Source organism: Megalopta genalis, unplaced genomic scaffold (assembly GCF_051020955.1).
Source record: "Megalopta genalis isolate 19385.01 unplaced genomic scaffold, iyMegGena1_principal scaffold0047, whole genome shotgun sequence".
Classification (NCBI taxonomy): domain Eukaryota; kingdom Metazoa; phylum Arthropoda; class Insecta; order Hymenoptera; family Halictidae; genus Megalopta; species Megalopta genalis.
Window position 1 is genome coordinate 970,869 of NW_027476116.1, and position 21,188 is coordinate 992,056.

The window sequence follows — 21,188 nt, forward strand, 5'->3', positions numbered from 1 at the left end:
CTAAAAGCCTTCGTAGGGAACAAGAAGCTGGCGAGTGCGGGACTGTCCGTCTCCTTGCCCAGCAAACGGGACCCCGAGGTCCTGATTTATGACATTCCGAAAGGGATGGGCAAGGAGGAAATTGCCTCCAGTCTTTGGAGGCAAAACCTCTCTGAGGCGTCCCAGAAGGATGTGCCTTCGGGTGTTCGGGTCAGTCGCATGGCTGGCAAGACCCCGGAGACAGCCAACTGGGTAGTGGCCGTCAGTCCGCAGATTCGTCGGCGGCTGGCGCAGAGAGGGGACCGGGTGTACCTTGGGTGGAGTTCCTGCCGTGTGCGGGACTTCATACAGGTCACCCGTTGCTATAAGTGCCAGCGCTTCGGGCACACCGCGAAGCGCTGTAAATTCAAAGAGGATGTCTGCGGACATTGTGCCGAAAAAGGGCACGGCTATGCGCTCTGCAGCAGGAAGAGCAAGCCTCCGGTTTGTTCCAACTGCAAAGACAGAGGGCGACCATCTGAGCATAAGTCGCGAGACCCGGCCTGCGCCTCCTATCAGGAAGCGCTGGTTTTGGAGATGTCTCGTATAAGACGCGAATAATAATTTGAATCTCGAATGGATAGTACAAACGACCGGCGACGCTCGAGAGTCATACGGGTCATGCAGCATAACATGCAGCGGGCCCGAAATGTGACCGACGAAGTCCGGACTGAGATGCATAGGCGAGGGGTAGATGTGTTGCTTGCACAAGAGCCATATAGCTGGCGGGGTACTGTGCCCGGGCTAGGCTTGAGAACGAGGCTGATCACGGCAGGCGAACCGGTGATGGCTGCAATAGCGGTCAGAAACCCGGATCTAACCGTGGTCAAAGTCTCTAACTTGTGCGACACGCATTTGTCCTGTGTCAGCATCTCGGGTTCGTTTGGGAGCTTCTTCCTGATCAGCCAGTACTTTCAATGCTCCGATGACGTTGAATCAGGTCTGGCGCGGTTGGAGAGAGCTCTTTCCGCACTTAAGCATAACCGAGTCATTATCTCTGCCGACGTTAACGCGAAATCAGCCCAGTGGGGCAGCGCGGAGACGGACGTGAGAGGCCGTAAACTCGAAGAGTTTATCGTGAGCCATGGCTTGGTTGTCTTGAACGAGGCTGGAAACGCTCCGACGTTTTCCAGCCCTAGTGGACAGTCATACATCGACGTCACACTATCGACACCTGATATTTGCGACAAGGTGCGAGGTTGGAAGGTCCGCGAGGACCTGACGACCAGCGACCACCGAGTCATAGAGTTTTCTTTGAGTTTTTGCGCCGAGGACGGTGCTGCCGAAATTAGTAGCAACAGCAGCACCAACCGGAACGGATTATTACCAAGGTTCCGACTCCGAAGCGCAAAATGGCCCGAGTTCGACAAGGCGCTGCAGGAAAGTAAGAGGAGTATATCCCCCGATCCATTGAACAATAAGGGGGATGTCGAACATCTAGCACAGGAGATCGAAAGAATGATCGTCCAAGCGTGCGACTCCTCGATGCCAACCAAGCAGTGGCATTCAAAATCCGTCCCATGGTGGACGGCCGACCTGACGAGGCAAAAGAGGCGAGTCTACAAACTTAGACGAGCCTCGCAGAACGCAGCATGTTCAGAGGAGCAGAGGGCGGCCAAGAGGACCGAGTATCTTAAACAGAGAAAGGCCTACAAAGCCGCCATCAAAGCTGCTCGGTCGCACAGCTGGCGTGCATTCGTGACCGAGCAGGGAAACAAGGAACCCTGGGGCCTCATTTATAAGATCACGAGGCAGAAGATGACAGCCAGCACGGTCATCTCGAATATAAATCGTAACACTGCCCAGGGTTACACCACAGACTGGGACTCCACCGCTTCCGCGCTGCTGGAGGGGTTAATTCCGGACGATAGCCCCGCGAATGACTCCCCGGATCATGCGCGAGTCAGGAGGGAAGCTGCCATCGAGCCGGAGAGTGAGGACGCCAGTCCCTTCACCCTCTCGGAGCTCAGATCGGCGGTCAACCGACTGAAGAGCGGCAAGTGTCCAGGCCTAGATCGGATCGAGCCGGAGATTTTAAAACGTTCGTGTAATACAATCTCACGCGAGCTCCTCCGACTCTACAACGGATGCCTGGCACACGGAGTCTTTCCCGTGGAATGGAAAGTCGGGTCCATCATTACCATCCTTAAAGGACCCGAGAAACCTGAAACGGAGATAAAGTCCTACAGACCAATATGCTTGCTTTCGGTCGTAGGCAAAGTCTTGGAGAAGCTAATCGCTACGCGATTAGCTAGTTTGTTTTTGCACCCCGACTACGCCTCCGATCGGCAATACGGATTCAGGCCGCATCGATCCACGACTGATGCCGTGGTAAAGATGAGGGAGCTTGCGTCCGGTCGAGAGGAAAAGTACGTCGTGGGTCTGCTCTTCGACATTGCTGCGGCCTTTGATAATGTCTGGTGGCCAAGCATACTCAACGCGTTGAGGAAGCGAGGCTGCCCAAAAAACCTACTTAGATTGGTGGTCGACTACTTCGACGGCCGCGTGGTGACTATGGTGTCTGATCGCGGTGCAGTGCGGAAGAAAGTCACTAAGGGCTGCCCACAGGGATCGATTCTTGGTCCGAGCTGTTGGAACTTAGTCTTCGACGAGGTTCTACAGCTCTTATCGAACGCCGGGCTCGCTTGCGAGCCCATCGCCTATGCAGACGACCTTCTTGTCTTGATCTTCGCGAACAGCAGGAAGGGTCTAGAAAGCAATGGCCAATTGGTTGTGGACACCATTTCTCGCTGGTGCGACCAGCAGAAATTGTCGCTGTCTGCGACCAAGACCGAGATGGTATTCTTAAAAGGCTCTCTCGACAGAGAGAGGCCACCTGTGATAAAAGTAGGAGGTCGGAATATTGCCGCCAAGGACTCTGTGCGTTACCTTGGCGTGCATTTTGACTCTAGACTGGGTATCCATTCCCATGTCGAGTATTTGAATGCCAAGTCCTTGCGAACGTTTAATGCGCTAGCAAGGATTGCTAAGTCGAACTGGGGATTGGGATATCGGACGATGCGTACTTTGTACCGCGGCTTGTTTGTCCCAATCGTCACGTATGCTGCCGCGGGCTGGGCAGACCGCCTTACCTCTGGGACGAGTAAAGTGCTCACCAGGGCGCAGAGGCATGTTCTGCTTGGCTGCGTCAAAGCCTACAGGACAGTCTCCACTGATGCGATCCCCGTGATCGCCGGGGAGATACCTGTGGACTTGGCGATAGCGGAGTTCAGCTGCGTGTACAAAGCCAGGAAGAAACTCGGGTTCCAACATGGAACCTATCAAGTGAGTCAGGCCGAATTGGCTGACGAAGTCGTCACCGAAGCCCAAGTTCGCAGAAGGCTGAGGGAGGCGACTTTAGAGATGTGGCAGCAGAGATGGTCGTCCTCGACGAAGGGTAGGGAAACCTTCCAATACTTCGGCGAGGTATCAGACCGTCTCTCAGCGAGCTGGATCAGAGTCGACCATGATGTAGCGCAGTTCTTGAGCGGACACGGAGACTTCCGTGCGAAGCTCAAGACGTTCGCCCTGGTCGACGACGAGTTGTGCGAATGTGGGGAGGAGGAAACTCCAAACCACGTCCTCTACGATTGTCAGCGTTACGTAGAGGACAGGGAACACCTACGCCAGGCGGCGATTCGAGAAGGATTTCAGTGGCCAATCGACAAAGCCAGCCTGGTGTCAGAGCAGCTGTTTCAGGAGTTCCGAAAATTCGCACGATCCGTAAGCAAGACTAAGAAGCGAACATAGAACGAAACTGCATACGGAGCGTGGACTCGTCCAGCTCCGTTGATGTACGGCATGCTGGGCGAACCCCTCGGGGTTCGTCCCCTCGGGCCAGGCTGAAGCCCCTCTTGCGGAGATAAAAGACTTTAACACTACTCCGTAAGAGTGCCTGGATTGGGTTGGACTCGAGGTGGCAGTGGGAGTAGCACGCTGTCTTCCCCTGATACGATGGTGAACGAAGGTAGAGCCCGAACACCAGGCACAAGTCGCAAGAGCGGCCGGTATGGTCCACCAAGGACTTAGGTACGGCCCGTCTCTCAGAGACCACAGTTTGACGACAACACTAACTGTGGTCATGTTTTACAGGAACGGGGGTCTTGCCTTAGCCGGCTGGACCGCGAGGATGACAACCTCTCTAAAAAATCCCTAGCCCCAAGCAGCGTTGCGCGGTGAAGAGGGCGTAGCTGGAGTCAGCGCCAGCTATGGTTGGTGGGTGCACCAATCGTTAGCGGACAACCCCGGGGTACCTGGCGATCCCCCGGGCGTATTAGCCTTCCCCGGGTATGGCGGCTCTACCCGGGGTGACCTCCTTTCCGACCACACTCGTGGGATTTATCATGGATAGTTCACAAATAAAAAAAACCGGGGAGGGGGGAAACGAGAGGGAGGAGGAGGCGCGCGTAGCTAGCGTGCGCCTCGAGCGCATGGATGGGTCGGTGTTGCGGGAACTTCCCGCAACACGCGGCAGAGAGAGGTTCGCTTTGGACCTTGGCGAATGCGATGCGGGAGAGGAGTCCGACCACTCGGTCTCCTCTCACCGCTCTTCGCAGAGCGCCCCTGGCTCCTCGATAGGGAGGAAGCGGGGAAGGCCGCCAACTACTGGGCAGTACGTTGGCCTCTATGAGGCCAAACGTAAGTTGACGGAGGCCAACAAGGGCCTCATCGCGGCGATCTTCGACCCGGTGGCCCCGGGGCCGCAGCCCGGGAGATCGGTCGACCCACTTCCGGACGAGGTGGAGGTCGCCGCGAATCTTCGCAGTCGTCCGACGCGGGACGTGGCGGCGTCAATAATGGAGAGCCTGGCCGAAGTGGCCAGGATCTCCAGCGCAACAAGGGAGTTGCGGCCGGCCACAGTGCGGGTCCTGCAGGCGGCGGCCCTGAACAGCCGGGCGGGCGTTGCGGAGCTGGCCATGAGGTCAGCTTCCGACGCCACCCGGCTGTTGGAAGCAGAGAACGCTCTCCTCAGAGAGCAGATGGCGGAGTTGCGGACCGAGGTGGCCCGACTCCGTCAGGCGGTGGAGACGAAGCCGGCAGCAGCCGAGATGCCTCCGCCGCCGGCTCCTGAGGGGGGCACGGGGCCGCTGGTTGGCGCCGGCGCCCGAGGGCCCCAACGCCCTGGGCGAGGGAAGCCCTTGCCGGCGTCCGCAGCGGCGCCGGCAAACTTGCTGCATCAGATCGGCTCCCTGATCGATGCCAAGCTGGCATCGTTCAGGAGGGAGCTGATCCCGCGGATGCAGGATCCGCGGTCGGTGCCGCCCGTGCCGCCCGCCCCCAGCCCGTCGATAGGCAAGAAAGGGGGGAGAAAGGGTGGCAGTGGAGGAGGGGCTGCGTCCGCTAAGGCGGCGCAGATGCAGCCCCCACAGCAGAGGGCTGCCTCTGCTGTTGTGCCGCCCTCCACCACACCTCCTACTGAGCTGTGGTCGAGGGTAGTTGGCCGAAGGGCCAAAAAGGCGGCTGCCGCAGCTAAACCTGCGGCGGCTGCCAAGGCCTCTTCGGCCGGGAGGGCGGCGAAACGGGTGGCACCGGCTGCCCCGAAGAGGGCTCCCCTGCCGCCGCGTCCGCCCCGCACGGCTGCCGTTACGATAACGGTACCGGCCGGCGGGGCGATGACGTACGCCGAGGCGATGGCCACTGCCAGGTCGAAGGTTGACCTGGCAGAGATTGGCATCGCCTCGTTAAAGCCCAGGAGAGCGGTGACGGGGGGAATCATTTTGGAGGTCCCCGGGGCTGATGGGGCAGCTAAGGCCACTGCCCTAGCTGCGAAGATGGCGGACGCGCTGGCGGGAACCGGCGTGAAGGTCGCGCGCCCAATTAAGAAGGCCGATCTAAGGGTGCGCGGCCTGGTCGACTCGACCACGCCGGCGGAGGTTGCCGTGGCCGTCGCCCATGTGGGAGGGTGCGACCGGGGGGATGTTAAGACCGGCGAAATCCGGTCTTCCCCCTCCGGTTTGGGCACCCTCTGGGTCCAGTGCCCTGCTGCGGCCGCGCGTAAAGTTGCGGTCGCGGGCAAGCTCACGGTCGGCTGGACCCGGGCGACGGTGGAGGCCCTCAGCGCCCGGCCCCTGCAGTGCTATCGCTGCCTTGGCCTAGGCCATACAACTCAGCGATGCACTGCGGCCGAGGATCGTTCCGACTGCTGCTTTGGGTGCGGCAGTCGGGACCACAAGGTGGCCGGCTGTACGGCGAAGCCCAACTGCCCGCTCTGTGCGGGAGCGGGCAAGCCGGCCGGCCACCGCCTCGGTAGCCGGGCGTGCCCCGCCAGCGCGAAACGCGGCAGGGGCAGTAGGGGGAGGAAATCCGCGGTGGCCAGGTCGACGGCCACCGTGGCTACTAAGCCAAAGGTGGCACCCAAAGGTGCCACCGTCGCGCCCGCGGGGGCGGATGGGGCCAAAGAGGCCCCAGACGCCACCGCTCCCGCGGCGGCGATGGAGGTGGAGGCCTGCCCGTAATGGGGCCCAAGGGCCCTATAATACAGGCCAACCTGAACCGCTCGGCCAGGGCACAGGACCTCCTGGTGCAATTCCTGGCCGAGCGGGGTGCCGGGTTGGCCGTAGCGGCGGAGCCGTACAGGATTCCCGATCATCCACATTGGATGGGGGACCTGAGCGGCTCCGCCGTTATAATATGGGTAGGCCGGCCGGGGTCCCCGGCGTGCTCCGTTATCGAGCGCGGCCGGGGATACCTGGCCGTTGACTGGGGCGGCACCGCGGTTGTGGCGATCTATGCACCTCCAAGGTGGTCCCTCGAGGAGTTTGTGCAGTATCTGGACGGGGTGGGGAGATGCGTCTCCCGCTGCCAGCCCCGTCCGGTGCTGGTCCTGGGGGACTTCAACGCCAAGTCGCCGGCTTGGGGTTCCCCCAGGACGAACCCGAGGGGCCGGGAGGTGCTTGACTGGGCGGCGGGACTCGAGCTCCGTCTTTTAAACACGGGCTCGGTCCATACGTGCGTGCGGCATAATGGGGGGTCCATCGTTGACCTTTCATGGGCAACGCCCCCCGCCGCGCGCCGTATTACGGGGTGGAGGGTGGCGGAGGAGGTCGAGACGCTGTCTGACCACAGGTACATTGTTCTCGGCCTCTCCGCCTCCCCATCGACGCCCCGACGTCGCCCCGCTGATGAGGGATCGCCTCAGCCGCGGTGGGCGCTAAAGCGCCTCGACCAGGACGCCCTGATGGCGGCAGCCCACGTCGTGGCCTGGCCAGCAACACCGGCCGGGCCAGTCGACGGGACAAGGGAGGCCCAATGGTTCCGGGGCGCAATGACGTCCATTTGCGACGTCGCCATGCCCCGGGCCAGGGTTTTCCCGAGGAAGGCGGTGTACTGGTGGTCGCGCGCGATAGCGGATTTGCGCACAGAGTGCGTTCGCGCGCGACGCCAGTACGCCCGCGCCCGTCGACGACGGCGTTCCGACGTGGAGCTGGCTATCCAGCTGTATGGGCGATACAGGGAGAAGGTGGTCGCCCTGCAGCTGGCCATCAGGCAAGCAAAGAGCCAGGCCTGGCGCGACCTTCTCGGCACTATCAACCGAGATCCATGGGGGCGCCCATATAAAATGGCGATGGGACGATTACGTCCCTGGGCGCCCCCTCTGACGGAGAGCCTGGATCCGGGGATGCTCGGACGGGTCGTGGACGCGCTATTCCCCGTCAGCGGGGAGGCGTCCCGGCCCGTCCCTCAGCTAGAGGGACACGAGTGGTCCCCGGATCTGGAGGTCGCGCCGGAGGAAATGGCCGGGGTAGTCAAATGGCTCCGGGGCAAGAATACTGCCCCGGGGCCGGACGGTATCCCCGGCCGGGTCTGGCTGCTTGCCATGGGCGTCCTGGGCGAGAGGCTTAGAGGCCTCTACTCCGGGCTCCTGAGGTCCGGGGTGTTCCCGGACCTTTGGAGGAGAAGTCGGATGGTCCTCTTAAGGAAGGATGGGAGGCCTGCGGATTCTCCCTCCGCGTACCGGCCCATTTGCCTCCTGGACGAGGTGGGCAAGATCTTTGAAAAGATCATTGCTGCCCGCCTCGCCAGGCACCTGTCCCGCGTTGGCCCCGATCTGGCGGACTGCCAGTTCGGCTTCCGGGAGGGGCGATCGACGGTCGATGCAATCGACCGTCTAAAGTCCCTCTCGGACAATGCCGTGGCACGGGGCGGGCTGTGCTTGGCGGTGTCGATAGACATCGTCAATGCGTTTAACACCCTGCCCTGGTCCGCCATTAGGGAGGCCCTGGTTGAACACCAGGTGCCTCCCTATCTGAGGCGGGTAATCGGGGCCTACCTGCGGGGCAGGTGGGTGGAATACCCGGGCCGGTACGGGACGATACGGAGGGAAGTGGACTGCGGGGTCCCACAGGGGTCCGTGTTAGGACCACTCCTGTGGGACCTGGGATATAACGCAGTCCTGAAGGCCTCCCTACCCGACGGTGCCACCCTCATCTGCTATGCAGATGACACATTGGTGGTCGCCGTCGGGGACACCTTCGAGAGGACCATCCGACGAGCGGAAGTTGCGGTGGCAGCCGTCGTCGCGAGGATCCACGGTCTGGGGCTGAAGGTGGCCCCGGAGAAGGCCGAGGCCGTCTGGTTTGGACGGCCTTGGTCTCGGCCACGGGCCAGATCGTGGATCTGGGTTGGAGGAGCCTGCGTCGAGGTGAAGTCCGAGATCAAGTATCTCGGACTGATCCTCGACAGCCACTGGAGGTTCGGAGCACATTTCGGCCGCCTCGTCCCCCGAGTTGAGAGGGCGGCGGCCGCGTTAGGCCGCCTGTTGCCCAATATCGGGGGACCGGGCGATATGGTGCGCCGCCTATACCTAGGCGTGGTGCGGTCAATGGTATTATACGGCGCCCCGATTTGGGCGCCGTCCGTGAGGGCAAGCCGGCGCAGCACATTGTTGTTGCGCCGGCTTCAGAGGCAAATGGCCCTTCGCCTCATACGGGGGTACCGCACCACGTCTACCGTGGCGGCGCTTGCTCTGGCGGGAGAAATTCCCTTCGAGCTGCAGGCGGCGATGCGCGCCTATGTCTATAGGCGCATATGCATCGCTGGCCGGGCTCGGGGGGACCCGCCGGAGCAAGAGGCGGTCGAGGGCTTCGAGCTCCAGGCCCGGGGACTAGCGCTCGCCAGGTGGCATGCGGAGCTTTGTTCCCATGCCGCCGAGCGCGTCCCCGGGGCTCTCCTGCCGCACTTCACCACGTGGCGGGAGAGGCGGTTTGGCAGGCTCTCCTACCGTGCGACGCAGGTATTCACCGGGCATGGCTGCTTCGGTGTCTACCTGTGTCGCATCGGTCGGGAAGCGACGACGGTGTGCCACCACTGTGGCGCGGAGGAGGACTCGGCGCAGCATACACTGGAGGTGTGCCCCGCCTTTTCAGTGCTGCGCCGAGTCCTAACTAGGGAAGTTGGTGGCGACCTCGCTCTCTCCAGCTTAGTTGGGGCCATGCTGGAGAGCCCGACAAAATGGGCGGCAGCCATAGCCTTCTGCGAACAGGTAATGTTGCAGAAGGAGGCTGCCGAGCGGGGTCGCCGTGAGCGGGGGGTGCGGCGTGTGCGCCCACGCCTAGAGCCCCCCCCGAGTAGCTGATACTAGGCGGGCGGCGGGTGTACCGGACCATGCCGGTTTAATTGCCCGCCGCCCGCCAACCGAGGATGCCCTATTTTAAAGTGGGGGCGACAAAACCGTCGCCCCCGACGGCCGCTGGTGCGGCCGTCGTGAAGAGGCGGTGTGGGGTGCGGTCCCCCGCACCGCCGAATCAAGATGATTCATGGGGGGGAGGATTAATCTCCCCCCGGGACGCGGCCGGCCACCGCTCCATCCTGGTGGCCGGCCAGGCGAGGGGGAGCTGCGGTCGTGTTCTTGAAGAGTTCCCGTGGCTCCCCCGTTAATCGCCAGCGCCCTAGGCCGCCGTGGGGGTTTTAGCGGGTCGAACCCCGCACTACCCCCCCTCCGCCCTTCGGGCGGAGCGGGGGTGTCTGACCTGCAGATTTCCCCCACGTTAAAAAAAAAAAAAAAAAAAAAAAAAAAAAAAAAAAAGTTAAGCAAGAATATCGTATTTTTAAAAAAATCTAATGATAGGATTTTCCAGAAAATTGAAAAAACCGAAAAATGTCAAGAGTAAAGTGCCATTTTCTGACATTAGATTTCGTTCTAAATGCTTAATCCCTATGTAGAAACGTTAGTTAAACAAGAATATCGTATTTTTAAAAAAATCTAATGATAGGATTTTTCAGAAAATTGAAAAAACCGTAAAATGTCAAGAGTAAAGTGCCCTTATTTTAAACAATGTATCGTTCTAAATGCTTAATCCCTATGTAAAAAAGTTATTTTAGCAGGAATATGTTATTGAAAAAAATTAGAAAAATTTATTTTAGCCGTAAATCGAAAATAATGGGGACACCGGAGCTGTTCGAAGCGCCGAGCGCGCCGCGTACGCCCGAATATTTTCAAAGTCCCAACGTACCGATCAAGAGTAAAGTACCATTTTCCTACATTAGATTTCGTTCTAAATACTTAATCCCTATGTAAAAACGTTAGTTAAGCAAGAATATCGTATTTTTAAAAAAATCTAATGATAGGATTTTCCAGAAAATTGAAAAAACCGAAAAATGTCAAGAGTAAAGTGCCATTTTCTGACATTATATTTCGTTCTAAATGCTTAATCCCTATGTAGAAACGTTAGTTAAGCAAGAATATCGTATTTTTAAAAAAATCTAATGATAGGATTTTCCAGAAAATTGAAAAAACCGAAAAATGTCAAGAGTAAAGTGCCATTTTCTGACATTAGATTTCGTTCTAAATGCTTAATCCCTATGTAGAAACGTTAGTTAAACAAGAATATCGTATTTTTAAAAAAATCTAATGATAGGATTTTTCAGAAAATTGAAAAAACCGTAAAATGTCAAGAGTAAAGTGCCCTTATTTTAAACAATGTATCGTTCTAAATGCTTAATCCCTATGTAAAAAAGTTATTTTAGCAGGAATATGTTATTGAAAAAAATTAGAAAAATTTATTTTAGCCGTAAATCGAAAATAATGGGGACACCGGAGCTGTTCGAAGCGCCGAGCGCGCCGCGTACGCCCGAATATTTTCAAAGTCCCAACGTACCGATCAAGAGTAAAGTACCATTTTCCTACATTAGATTTCGTTCTAAATACTTAATCCCTATGTAAAAACGTTAGTTAAGCAAGAATATCGTATTTTTAAAAAAATCTAATGATAGGATTTTCCAGAAAATTGAAAAAACCGAAAAATGTCAAGAGTAAAGTGCCATTTTCTGACATTATATTTCGTTCTAAATGCTTAATCCCTATGTAGAAACGTTAGTTAAGCAAGAATATCGTATTTTTAAAAAAATCTAATGATAGGATTTTTCAGAAAATTGAAAAAACCGTAAAATGTCAAGAGTAAAGTGCCCTTATTTTAAACAATGTATCGTTCTAAATGCTTAATCCCTATGTAAAAAAGTTATTTTAGCAGGAATATGTTATTGAAAAAAATTAGAAAAATTTATTTTAGCCGTAAATCGAAAATAATGGGGACACCGGAGCTGTTCGAAGCGCCGAGCGCGCCGCGTACGCCCGAATATTTTCAAAGTCCCAACGTACCGATCAAGAGTAAAGTACCATTTTCCTACATTAGATTTCGTTCTAAATACTTAATCCCTATGTAAAAACGTTAGTTAAGCAAGAATATCGTATTTTTAAAAAAATCTAATGATAGGATTTTCCAGAAAATTGAAAAAACCGAAAAATGTCAAGAGTAAAGTGCCATTTTCTGACATTAGATTTCGTTCTAAATGCTTAATCCCTATGTAGAAACGTTAGTTAAGCAAGAATATCGTATTTTTAAAAAAATCTAATGATAGGATTTTTCAGAAAATTGAAAAAACCGTAAAATGTCAAGAGTAAAGTGCCCTTATTTTAAACAATGTATCGTTCTAAATGCTTAATCCCTATGTAAAAAAGTTATTTTAGCAGGAATATGTTATTGAAAAAAATTAGAAAAATTTATTTTAGCCGTAAATCGAAAATAATGGGGACACCGGAGCTGTTCGAAGCGCCGAGCGCGCCGCGTACGCCCGAATATTTTCAAAGTCCCAACGTACCGATCAAGAGTAAAGTACCATTTTCCTACATTAGATTTCGTTCTAAATACTTAATCCCTATGTAAAAACGTTAGTTAAGCAAGAATATCGTATTTTTAAAAAAATCTAATGATAGGATTTTCCAGAAAATTGAAAAAACCGAAAAATGTCAAGAGTAAAGTGCCATTTTCTGACATTAGATTTCGTTCTAAATGCTTAATCCCTATGTAGAAACGTTAGTTAAGCAAGAATATCGTATTCTTAAAAAAATCTAATGATAGGATTTTTCAGAAAATTGAAAAAACCGTAAAATGTCAAGAGTAAAGTGCCCTTATTTTAAACAATGTATCGTTCTAAATGCTTAATCCCTATGTAAAAAAGTTATTTAAGCAAGAATATGTTATTGAATAAAATGAGAAAAATTTATTTTAGCCGTAAATCGAAAATAATGGATCGAGCGAATCGGTCGATTGCGCCGAGACGCGCTATGATGCAACAGACGAGCGATTGGAACGCCCGAATATTTTCAAAGCCCAACGTAGCGATCAAGAGTAAAGTACCATTTTCCTACATTAGATTTCGTTCTAAATGCTTAATCCCTATGTAAAAACGTTAGTTAAGCAAGAATATCGTATTTTTAAAAAAATCTAATGATAGGATTTCCCAGAAAATTGAAAAAACCGAAAAATGTCAAGAGTAAAGTGCCATTTTCTGACATTAGATTTCGTTCTAAATGCTTAATCCCTATGTAGAAACGTTAGTTAAGCAAGAATATCGTATTTTTAAAAAAATCTAATGATAGGATTTTTCAGAAAATTGAAAAAACCGTAAAATGTCAAGAGTAAAGTGCCCTTATTTTAAACAATGTATCGTTCTAAATGCTTAATCCCTATGTAAAAAAGTTATTTAAGCAAGAATATGTTATTGAATAAAATGAGAAAAATTTATTTTAGCCGTAAATCGAAAATAATGGATCGAGCGAATCGGTCGATTGCGCCGAGACGCGCTATGATGCAACAGACGAGCGATTGGAACGCCCGAATATTTTCAAAGTCCCAACGTACCGATCAAGAGTAAAGTACCATTTTCCTACATTAGATTTCGTTCTAAATGCTTAATCCCTATGTAAAAACGTTAGTTAAGCAAGAATATCGTATTTTTAAAAAAATCTAATGATAGGATTTCCCAGAAAATTGAAAAAACCGAAAAATGTCAAGAGTAAAGTGCCATTTTCTGACATTAGATTTCGTTCTAAATGCTTAATCCCTATGTAGAAACGTTAGTTAAGCAAGAATATCGTATTTTTAAAAAAATCTAATGATAGGATTTTTCAGAAAATTGAAAAAACCGTAAAATGTCAAGAGTAAAGTGCCCTTATTTTAAACAATGTATCGTTCTAAATGCATAATCCCTATGTAAAAAAGTTATTTTAGCAGGAATATGTTATTGAATAAAATGAGAAAAATTTATTTTAGCCGTAAATCGAAAATAATGGATCGAGCGAATCGGTCGATTGCGCCGAGACGCGCTATGATGCAACAGACGAGCGATTGGAACGCCCGAATATTTTCAAAGTCCCAACGTACCGATCAAGAGTAAAGTACCATTTTCCTACATTAGATTTCGTTCTAAATGCTTAATCCCTATGTAAAAACGTTAGTTAAGCAAGAATATCGTATTTTTAAAAAAATCTAATGATAGGATTTCCCAGAAAATTGAAAAAACCGTAAAATGTCAAGACTAAAGTGCCATTTTCTGACATTAGATTTCGTTCTAAATGCTTAATCCCTATGTAGAAACGTTAGTTAAGCAAGAATATCGTATTTTTAAAAAAATCTAATGATAGGATTTTTCAGAAAATTGAAAAAACCGTAAAATGTCAAGAGTAAAGTGCCCTTATTTTAAACAATGTATCGTTCGAAATGCTTAATCCCTACGTAAAAAAGTTATTTTAGCAGGAATATGTTATTGAAAAAAATTAGAAAAATTTATTTTAGCCGTAAATCGAAAATAATGGGGACACCGGAGCTGTTCGAAGCGCCGAGCGCGCCGCGTACGCCCGAATATTTTCAAAGTCCCAACGTACCGATCAAGAGTAAAGTACCATTTTCCTACATTAGATTTCGTTCTAAATACTTAATCCCTATGTAAAAACGTTAGTTAAGCAAGAATATCGTATTTTTAAAAAAATCTAATGATAGGATTTCCCAGAAAATTGAAAAAACCGAAAAATGTCAAGAGTAAAGTGCCATTTTCTGACATTAGATTTCGTTCTAAATGCTTAATCCCTATGTAGAAACGTTAGTTAAGCAAGAATATCGTATTCTTAAAAAAATCTAATGATAGGATTTTTCAGAAAATTGAAAAAACCGTAAAATGTCAAGAGTAAAGTGCCCTTATTTTAAACAATGTATCGTTCTAAATGCTTAATCCCTATGTAAAAAAGTTATTTAAGCAGGAATATGTTATTGAATAAAATGAGAAAAATTTATTTTAGCCGTAAATCGAAAATAATGGATCGAGCGAATCGGTCGATTGCGCCGAGACGCGCTATGATGCAACAGACGAGCGATTGGAACGCCCGAATATTTTCAAAGTCCCAACGTACCGATCAAGAGTAAAGTACCATTTTCCTACATTAGATTTCGTTCTAAATGCTTAATCCCTATGTAAAAACGTTAGTTAAGCAAGAATATCGTATTTTTAAAAAAATCTAATGATAGGATTTCCCAGAAAATTGAAAAAACCGAAAAATGTCAAGAGTAAAGTGCCATTTTCTGACATTAGATTTCGTTCTAAATGCTTAATCCCTATGTAGAAACGTTAGTTAAGCAAGAATATCGTATTTTTAAAAAAATCTAATGATAGGATTTTTCAGAAAATTGAAAAAACCGTAAAATGTCAAGAGTAAAGTGCCCTTATTTTAAACAATGTATCGTTCTAAATGCTTAATCCCTATGTAAAAAAGTTATTTAAGCAGGAATATGTTATTGAATAAAATGAGAAAAATTTATTTTAGCCGTAAATCGAAAATAATGGATCGAGCGAATCGGTCGATTGCGCCGAGACGCGCAATGATGCAACAGACGAGCGATTGGAACGCCCGAATATTTTCTAAGTGCCAACGTACCGATCAAGAGTAAAGTACCATTTTCCTACATTAGATTTCGTTCTAAATGCTTAATCCCTATGTAAAAACGTTAGTTAAGCAAGAATATCGTATTTTTAAAAAAATCTAATGATAGGATTTCCCAGAAAATTGAAAAAACCGTAAAATGTCAAGACTAAAGTGCCATTTTCTGACATTAGATTTCGTTCTAAATGCTTAATCCCTATGTAGAAACGTTAGTTAAGCAAGAATATCGTATTTTTAAAAAAATCTAATGATAGGATTTTTCAGAAAATTGAAAAAACCGTAAAATGTCAAGAGTAAAGTGCCCTTATTTTAAACAATGTATCGTTCTAAATGCTTAATCCCTATGTAAAAAAGTTATTTTAGCAGGAATATGTTATTGAAAAAAATTAGAAAAATTTATTTTAGCCGTAAATCGAAAATAATGGGGACACCGGAGCTGTTCGAAGCGCCGAGCGCGCCGCGTACGCCCGAATATTTTCAAAGTCCCAACGTACCGATCAAGAGTAAAGTACCATTTTCCTACATTAGATTTCGTTCTAAATACTTAATCCCTATGTAAAAACGTTAGTTAAGCAAGAATATCGTATTTTTAAAAAAATCTAATGATAGGATTTTCCAGAAAATTGAAAAAACCGAAAAATGTCAAGAGTAAAGTGCCATTTTCTGACATTAGATTTCGTTCTAAATGCTTAATCCCTATGTAGAAACGTTAGTTAAGCAAGAATATCGTATTTTTAAAAAAATCTAATGATAGGATTTTTCAGAAAATTGAAAAAACCGTAAAATGTCAAGAGTAAAGTGCCCTTATTTTAAACAATGTATCGTTCTAAATGCTTAATCCCTATGTAAAAAAGTTATTTTAGCAGGAATATGTTATTGAAAAAAATTAGAAAAATTTATTTTAGCCGTAAATCGAAAATAATGGGGACACCGGAGCTGTTCGAAGCGCCGAGCGCGCCGCGTACGCCCGAATATTTTCAAAGTCCCAACGTACCGATCAAGAGTAAAGTACCATTTTCCTACATTAGATTTCGTTCTAAATACTTAATCCCTATGTAAAAACGTTAGTTAAGCAAGAATATCGTATTTTTAAAAAAATCTAATGATAGGATTTTCCAGAAAATTGAAAAAACCGAAAAATGTCAAGAGTAAAGTGCCATTTTCTGACATTAGATTTCGTTCTAAATGCTTAATCCCTATGTAGAAACGTTAGTTAAGCAAGAATATCGTATTTTTAAAAAAATCTAATGATAGGATTTTTCAGAAAATTGAAAAAACCGTAAAATGTCAAGAGTAAAGTGCCCTTATTTTAAACAATGTATCGTTCTAAATGCTTAATCCCTATGTAAAAAAGTTATTTTAGCAGGAATATGTTATTGAAAAAAATTAGAAAAATTTATTTTAGCCGTAAATCGAAAATAATGGGGACACCGGAGCTGTTCGAAGCGCCGAGCGCGCCGCGTACGCCCGAATATTTTCAAAGTCCCAACGTACCGATCAAGAGTAAAGTACCATTTTCCTACATTAGATTTCGTTCTAAATACTTAATCCCTATGTAAAAACGTTAGTTAAGCAAGAATATCGTATTTTTAAAAAAATCTAATGATAGGATTTTCCAGAAAATTGAAAAAACCGAAAAATGTCAAGAGTAAAGTGCCATTTTCTGACATTAGATTTCGTTCTAAATGCTTAATCCCTATGTAGAAACGTTAGTTAAGCAAGAATATCGTATTTTTAAAAAAATCTAATGATAGGATTTTTCAGAAAATTGAAAAAACCGTAAAATGTCAAGAGTAAAGTGCCCTTATTTTAAACAATGTATCGTTCTAAATGCTTAATCCCTATGTAAAAAAGTTATTTTAGCAGGAATATGTTATTGAAAAAAATTAGAAAAATTTATTTTAGCCGTAAATCGAAAATAATGGGGACACCGGAGCTGTTCGAAGCGCCGAGCGCGCCGCGTACGCCCGAATATTTTCAAAGTCCCAACGTACCGATCAAGAGTAAAGTACCATTTTCCTACATTAGATTTCGTTCTAAATACTTAATCCCTATGTAAAAACGTTAGTTAAGCAAGAATATCGTATTTTTAAAAAAATCTAATGATAGGATTTTCCAGAAAATTGAAAAAACCGAAAAATGTCAAGAGTAAAGTGCCATTTTCTGACATTAGATTTCGTTCTAAATGCTTAATCCCTATGTAGAAACGTTAGTTAAGCAAGAATATCGTATTTTTAAAAAAATCTAATGATAGGATTTTTCAGAAAATTGAAAAAACCGTAAAATGTCAAGAGTAAAGTGCCCTTATTTTAAACAATGTATCGTTCTAAATGCTTAATCCCTATGTAAAAAAGTTATTTTAGCAGGAATATGTTATTGAAAAAAATTAGAAAAATTTATTTTAGCCGTAAATCGAAAATAATGGGGACACCGGAGCTGTTCGAAGCGCCGAGCGCGCCGCGTACGCCCGAATATTTTCAAAGTCCCAACGTACCGATCAAGAGTAAAGTACCATTTTCCTACATTAGATTTCGTTCTAAATACTTAATCCCTATGTAAAAACGTTAGTTAAGCAAGAATATCGTATTTTTAAAAAAATCTAATGATAGGATTTTCCAGAAAATTGAAAAAACCGAAAAATGTCAAGAGTAAAGTGCCATTTTCTGACATTAGATTTCGTTCTAAATGCTTAATCCCTATGTAGAAACGTTAGTTAAGCAAGAATATCGTATTTTTAAAAAAATCTAATGATAGGATTTTTCAGAAAATTGAAAAAACCGTAAAATGTCAAGAGTAAAGTGCCCTTATTTTAAACAATGTATCGTTCTAAATGCTTAATCCCTATGTAAAAAAGTTATTTTAGCAGGAATATGTTATTGAAAAAAATTAGAAAAATTTATTTTAGCCGTAAATCGAAAATAATGGGGACACCGGAGCTGTTCGAAGCGCCGAGCGCGCCGCGTACGCCCGAATATTTTCAAAGTCCCAACGTACCGATCAAGAGTAAAGTACCATTTTCCTACATTAGATTTCGTTCTAAATACTTAATCCCTATGTAAAAACGTTAGTTAAGCAAGAATATCGTATTTTTAAAAAAATCTAATGATAGGATTTTCCAGAAAATTGAAAAAACCGAAAAATGTCAAGAGTAAAGTGCCATTTTCTGACATTAGATTTCGTTCTAAATGCTTAATCCCTATGTAGAAACGTTAGTTAAGCAAGAATATCGTATTTTTAAAAAAATCTAATGATAGGATTTTTCAGAAAATTGAAAAAACCGTAAAATGTCAAGAGTAAAGTGCCCTTATTTTAAACAATGTATCGTTCTAAATGCTTAATCCCTATGTAAAAAAGTTATTTTAGCAGGAATATGTTATTGAAAAAAATTAGAAAAATTTATTTTAGCCGTAAATCGAAAATAATGGGGACACCGGAGCTGTTCGAAGCGCCGAGCGCGCCGCGTACGCCCGAATATTTTCAAAGTCCCAACGTACCGATCAAGAGTAAAGTACCATTTTCCTACATTAGATTTCGTTCTAAATACTTAATCCCTATGTAAAAACGTTAGTTAAGCAAGAATATCGTATTTTTAAAAAAATCTAATGATAGGATTTTCCAGAAAATTGAAAAAACCGAAAAATGTCAAGAGTAAAGTGCCATTTTCTGACATTAGATTTCGTTCTAAATGCTTAATCCCTATGTAGAAACGTTAGTTAAGCAAGAATATCGTATTTTTAAAAAAATCTAATGATAGGATTTTTCAGAAAATTGAAAAAACCGTAAAATGTCAAGAGTAAAGTGCCCTTATTTTAAACAATGTATCGTTCTAAATGCTTAATCCCTATGTAAAAAAGTTATTTTAGCAGGAATATGTTATTGAAAAAAATTAGAAAAATTTATTTTAGCCGTAAATCGAAAATAATGGGGACACCGGAGCTGTTCGAAGCGCCGAGCGCGCCGCGTACGCCCGAATATTTTCAAAGTCCCAACGTACCGATCAAGAGTAAAGTACCATTTTCCTACATTAGATTTCGTTCTAAATACTTAATCCCTATGTAAAAACGTTAGTTAAGCAAGAATATCGTATTTTTAAAAAAATCTAATGATAGGATTTTCCAGAAAATTGAAAAAACCGAAAAATGTCAAGAGTAAAGTGCCATTTTCTGACATTAGATTTCGTTCTAAATGCTTAATCCCTATGTAGAAACGTTAGTTAAGCAAGAATATCGTATTCTTAAAAAAATCTAATGATAGGATTTTTCAGAAAATTGAAAAAACCGTAAAATGTCAAGAGTAAAGTGCCCTTATTTTAAACAATGTATCGTTCTAAATGCTTAATCCCTATGTAAAAAAGTTATTTTAGCAGGAATATGTTATTGAAAAAAATTAGAAAAATTTATTTTAGCCGTAAATCGAAAATAATGGGGACACCGGAGCTGTTCGAAGCGCCGAGCGCGCCGCGTACGCCCGAATATTTTCAAAGTCCCAACGTACCGATCAAGAGTAAAGTACCATTTTCCTACATTAGATTTCGTTCTAAATACTTAATCCCTATGTAAAAACGTTAGTTAAGCAAGAATATCGTATTTTTAAAAAAATCTAATGATAGGATTTTCCAGAAAATTGAAAAAACCGAAAAATGTCAAGAGTAAAGTGCCATTTTCTGACATTAGATTTCGTTCTAAATGCTTAATCCCTATGTAGAAACGTTAGTTAAGCAAGAATATCGTATTTTTAAAAAAATCTAATGATAGGATTTTTCAGAAAATTGAAAAAACCGTAAAATGTCAAGAGTAAAGTGCCCTTATTTTAAACAATGTATCGTTCTAAATGCTTAATCCCTATGTAAAAAAGTTATTTTAGCAGGAATATGTTATTGAAAAAAATTAGAAAAATTTATTTTAGCCGTAAATCGAAAATAATGGGGACACCGGAGCTGTTCGAAGCGCCGAGCGCGCCGCGTACGCCCGAATATTTTCAAAGTCCCAACGTACCGATCAAGAGTAAAGTACCATTTTCCTACATTAGATTTCGTTCTAAATACTTAATCCCTATGTAAAAACGTTAGTTAAGCAAGAATATCGTATTTTTAAAAAAATCTAATGATAGGATTTTCCAGAAAATTGAAAAAACCGAAAAATGTCAAGAGTAAAGTGCCATTTTCTGACATTAGATTTCGTTCTAAATGCTTAATCCCTATGTAGAAACGTTAGTTAAGCAAGAATATCGTATTTTTAAAAAAATCTAATGATAGGATTTTTCAGAAAATTGAAAAAACCGTAAAATGTCAAGAGTAAAGTGCCCTTATTTTAAACAATGTATCGTTCTAAATGCTTAATCCCTATGTAAAAAAGTTATTTTAGCAGGAATATGTTATTGAAAAAAATTAGAAAAATTTATTTTAGCCGTAAATCGAAAATAATGGGGACACCGGAGCTGTTCGAAGCGCCGAGCGCGCCGCGTACGCCCGAATATTTTCAAAGTCCCAACGTACCGATCAAGAGTAAAGTACCATTTTCCTACATTAGATTTCGTTCTAAATACTTAATCCCTATGTAAAAACGTTAGTTAAGCAAGAATATCGTATTTTTAAAAAAATCTAATGATAGGATTTTCCAGAAAATTGAAAAAACCGAAAAATGTCAAGAGTAAAGTGCCATTTTCTGACATTAGATTTCGTTCTAAATGCTTAATCCCTATGTAGAAACGTTAGTTAAGCAAGAATATCGTATTTTTAAAAAAATCTAATGATAGGATTTTTCAGAAAATTGAAAAAACCGTAAAATGTCAAGAGTAAAGTGCCCTTATTTTAAACAATGTATCGTTCTAAATGCTTAATCCCTATGTAAAAAAGTTATTTTAGCAGGAATATGTTATTGAAAAAAATTAGAAAAATTTATTTTAGCCGTAAATCGAAAATAATGGGGACACCGGAGCTGTTCGAAGCGCCGAGCGCGCC